At 41.6% G+C, this 4,918-nt stretch overlaps 1 non-coding gene across 1 annotated transcript; it reads right to left on the reverse strand.

The window, feature by feature from the left end:
• Positions 1 to 3,282: 3,282 nt before the first annotated feature.
• On the reverse strand, positions 3,283 to 3,389 carry LOC148091697 (U6 spliceosomal RNA). Its single transcript, XR_015715597.1, has one exon. It is a non-coding gene; the product is annotated as a U6 spliceosomal RNA (small nuclear RNA).
• Positions 3,390 to 4,918: the final 1,529 nt, after the last annotated feature.

The following is a 4,918-nucleotide window of genomic DNA, read 5'->3' on the forward strand; positions in this document are numbered from 1 at the left end:
AAAAAACAAAACCCAAAGCAAAGGCCTTGCAAGGCAATGCGCCCACTGAGTGAACCTCGAAGCAGCCTGGTACCACCCTTTTCCCAGGCCTGCGGGGATCCAGGGAGGACACGAGGCCCAGGCCCACCTGCCATGGGACTTACCTTGCTCGCACGGTGATCACAAAACAAGCCTTACCCAGGAGTCCCACTCTTGCCTCCTCTCTTGGTTGCTGTAATACACCCTGTGTCACGCCTATGGGCTGCAGGGTCTGTTGATTTGACCGCAGACAGTGTGGCACAGTAGTGATACCTGAAAGGAAAGCAAAAACGAAAGCCTTTCTCGGGCTCATCTCATCTATGAAGCAGAGGGAATAATAGGAATGGAGTCCCTGAGAGGCTGGCAGGGCCTGAGCCCTTCCACATCCTGAGGCCTAAAATGTATTAAGAAATGAAGATGTCACCAAACAAGGTTATAAAAAATTTGACATATTTTAAACATTTACATCTAACCAAATGATGGTTTTGTTTTATTTTTTATTTTTTAAGTATATCTTTATTGATTTCAGAGAGAGGAAAGGAGAAGGAGAGACAGAAACATCAATGATGAGAGAGTCATTGATCGAGCCTGCAACCCGGGCATGTGCCCTGACCGGGAATCGAACCCCGACCGCCTGGATCCTAGGTCAATGCTTAACCACTGAGCCACGCCCGGCCGGGCAAATGATGGTTTTATTATAATCAACAAAGTATAGCACACTCTCCTTAGCCTATTTATAAGAAAACGATATAATGCACAATGCACTGCAGGCAGCAAGATTCCAGAAGGGTTGGAAGTTAGAGCTGTAAGAACATCTTCACCTTCCAGAACAATCAGTGCGTCTCAGGGGCTGGGGTAGGAATGCTCCTGGACACAAGGTCTGCTGAGAAGAGGCAGGGCCTCTGTACAGAGCCCCCTGGTTCCCACCTCGTGGCGCTGAGAATTAGAGTGAATCCTGAATGTTACTCAAACAGTGCTTGATCATGATCACGGTCTCCATTTTCTCGTTTATTAATTGAGGCAGGTTTAATGAGATGACACGCATGAAGACCTGTAGGATGTTTCTGGCATATGGCGAATGCTTCATAAATATTTGTTTACCTAATTCTAATCCTCAAATCACTTCTCTTCTGGCTATTTTTCTTCCCACAGCAAGATCAGCACCTCCTCTTTTAATACTTCCATGCTAATTTCTAAATTTTTTTGCAAAATTTTTATTTATTTCTATTATACTTACAGAAAAGTGTACAAAACATACAAGCCATGAAAACTACCACCCAGAGCAAGAAATAGAACACTGCTCTAGGCGGGTGACTCAGTTGGTTGGAGTGTCATCCCATACACCAGAAGGTTGCAGGTTCGATTCCGGTTAGGGCACATACCTAGGCTGCAGGTTCGATCCGCAGTCAGGGTGTGCGCAGGAGGCAACGGGTCGACATTTCTCTCTCACACTGATGTTTGTTTCTCTCTCTTCCACTTTCTCTAAAAATGAGTAAAAATATATCCTCAGGTAAGGGTTAAAAAAAGGAAAAAGAGCTCTAGCCAGTTTGGTTCAGTGGTTAGAGCATCTGCCAGTGAACTGAAGGGTCCCAGGTTCGATTCTGGTCAAGGGCATGCTCAATCCCCGGCCGGGTCAGGGCAAATGTAGGAGGCAACCAATCAATGTGTCTCTCTCACATTGATGTTTATTTCTCCCTCTCCCCCTTCCACTCTCTGAAAAGCAATGGAAAAAATATCCTTTGGGGAGGGAAGAAGGAGGGGAGGGGGGAGGAGAGGGGAGGGGAGGGAGGGGGGTGGGGGGAGGGGAGGGGGAGGGAGGAGGGAGGGGAGGGGCCTTGCCAGGCTCCTCTGGATCATTTCTCCCACCCTCTTCCAAACACCTGTTCTCCTGATGTCTGACCCATAGGCTGGCTTTGTGTTTCTGAGTGGATTCCTGTGTGTCTGGCTTCTCTCCCTCAATATGATGGCTGCGAAACTCATCCATGCCATTGGGGGTTGCTCCAGTTACTGCTGGATAATACTCCATTCTACGTATATACTACACTTTGGCCATATGATTGTTTATGGACACGAGTTTTTTCCAATTTGGTGGTGTAACACAGCCATGAATATTATACAAGTCCTTTGGTGCATCTGTGTGTACATTTCTATTGGTAATATCTTAGGAGTGGAACTGTGGGTGACATGGTATGTATTTTTCATAGATAATATCAAGCAACTTTATAAAGTGGTTAAACCATTTATAGTCCCAGCAACAAAGCAGGCAAGTCCCATTGCTTATAATTGATGTTTGCATGTATATTATCACACTTGGTGTTTGCATGGTATGTATTTTTCCAGCCTTTTACTTTTAACTTACCCATGTAACTATAATTTTGGTGGATTTGGTGTGTGTGGTTATGATATAGTTGGGTCTTCCCCCACTCCCCAAATCCTCCTGAAATTTGCTGCCTTTAATTTGTGTGTTTCGACCATTTACATTTAATGTAATTATTGATGTTTGGATTCAGGTCTATCATTTTATTTTGTTTTGTTTTCATTTGTTTGCTCTTTCATTTCTTTGTTTCCTCTTTCCTCCATTCCTTTGGATTTTTTGAATATTTTTAATGTTCCATTTTAATTCACCTATTGAGTTTTTGACTATGTCTCTTAGCATTGTTGAGGAGCTGCTCTAGGAGTTACAATATACATAGTTAACTTTTCAGTCTACTCAGAATTAATATTTTCCCGTTCAAATGGAATATAGAACCCTTATGACCCTATGGGTCCCTCTACCTTCCTGCATTCCAGGTATAGCTGTCATGTATTATATATACACATAAATTGAAAACCCCACCAAACGATGTAATAATTTTTGCTTTCGATCATCGTATCTATTTTAAATAACTTAAGAGAAAAAATAATCTATGACATTTACCCAGATATTTACCATTTCCGTCACTGTTCCTTCATTGCTAATGCTCTAGCCTTCCCTCTGGTATCACTTTCCTTCTGTCTGAAGAGCTTCTTTGAGAGTGACTCTGTTGACAATGAATTCTTGGTTTTTTACCAGAGAATGTCTTTTACCGTGTTTTTATTGAGGTCTAATTGACTTACAACATTAGTTTCATGTATACAACATAATTATTCAAATTTGTATATATTGTGAAACGGTCACCACACAGAGAATTTTTTTGGGTGACGAGGACTTTTAAGATCACTCTTTTAGCAACTTTCAAATATGCAATACAATATTATTGACTATAGTCACCAGGCTGGACATTATAAAATATGAAATGCTTCACGAATTTGTGTGTCACCTTTGTGCAGGGGCCAGACTACCCTTTGAAGCATCATCGCAATTTTAGCATATGTGTTGCCTAGGTGAGCACAATCTGATTCTGTCTTTATTTCACCTTTATTCCTCAAGGACATTTTTACATAATATAGAGTTCTGGGTTGACAGGTGTTTTTTCCCTTCTCAGTACATGCACTGAAAGGTGACTGGTTCAATTCCGGGTCTTGGCACATACCCAGGTTGCGGGTTCGATCCCCAGTCAGGGTGAGTGCAGGAGGCAGCCGATTGATGTTATGCTCTCACATCAATGCCCTCTCCCTTCCTCTCTCTCTAAAATCAATAAAAATAAATACAAATGTTCTACTGCCCTCTGGCCTCTGGTTTCTGAAGAGAAGCTCACAGTCATCCAAATTGTTGTTCCCTTATATTTACAGCATTGCCTTTCTCTGGCTTTCCAGAATCTTTTTTTTTTTTTTTTTTTTTGTCTTTACATTTAGTAATTTATGATATGGGTGGGCATGGGTTTTTGTGAATTTATTTTGTTTGGTGCTCACTGAGCTGCTTGAATCAGTAACCTTATATCTTTCATCAAATTTAATAAGTTTTTAACCATTAGTTCTTTAAAAAAAAATTTCTGTATACTATAGTCTTTCTCCCCCCTACTAAAACTCTAATGATAAGAAAGTTAGACTTTTTGGTATGGTCCCACAGAGTCCTGAGCATTCATTTTTCAGTCTGTTTCCTTTCTATTGTTCAGCACAATAATTTCTATTGATCCATAGATCGATTTATATTGATCTGCCTATATGGATCTATTTAATTATCTTAAAGTTCACTGACTCTCTGTCATCTGCATTCTGTTATTGAGTCCATCCACTGACTGTTTTCATTTTCATTTTCTATTCTTTACTTCTAAAACTTCAATTCTGGTTCTTTCTGTATCATCTATTTGTCTGATGAGACTATCCTTCTACTCATTCCAAGGACTTTCACCTTTATTTCCTGCATCATGATTACAACAGCTGCTCCAATGTCTCAATTCCAGCTGTGTCATCTGAGTCCCTTGATTGCCTTTTTGTCTTTTTCCTTGACAGACATTGAGATTTTCCTGGGTCTTCAAATATCAAATAATTTTGGATTGGATCCCGGGCATTTTTAATATTATTTTGGGGCTATGGGTCTTGCTGAAATCCTATGAAAAATGTTGATTTAAAAAAAAAAAAAATCAGGCAATTAGTTTGGTTAGGTTCAGGATGCAAGTTCTGGGCTATAACCACTAAACAATGTTAGAGAGAGAGGAAGGGGGGAGGGAGAGAGAAACATCCATCAATTGCCTTTTGTATGTGTCCTGACTGGGAATCGAACCCGCAGCCTTTTCTGGTGTATGGGACGACCCGCAACCAACGGCCCCAGCCAGCCAGGGCGCCAGTTCAGACGCTAAGGCTCCACAGGGCTCTTCTAACCTGTTTGCTCTGTGTGCTCCTCTTGGGCCTGGAAGCTCAGTTCTAAAATCCTTTGCTGTGCTGCACAGGGTCAGTTTTGGGGTGAGCTCAGACATTCAGATACTACTTTACAGGGTCACATTCTTTAGCTTTCCCCCTCCATGAGCTCCCCTCCACTTCC

The sequence above is a fragment of the Miniopterus natalensis genome, chromosome 13 (genome assembly GCF_054644295.1).
Source record: "Miniopterus natalensis isolate mMinNat1 chromosome 13, mMinNat1.hap1, whole genome shotgun sequence".
In the NCBI taxonomy this organism is placed as follows: domain Eukaryota; kingdom Metazoa; phylum Chordata; class Mammalia; order Chiroptera; family Miniopteridae; genus Miniopterus; species Miniopterus natalensis.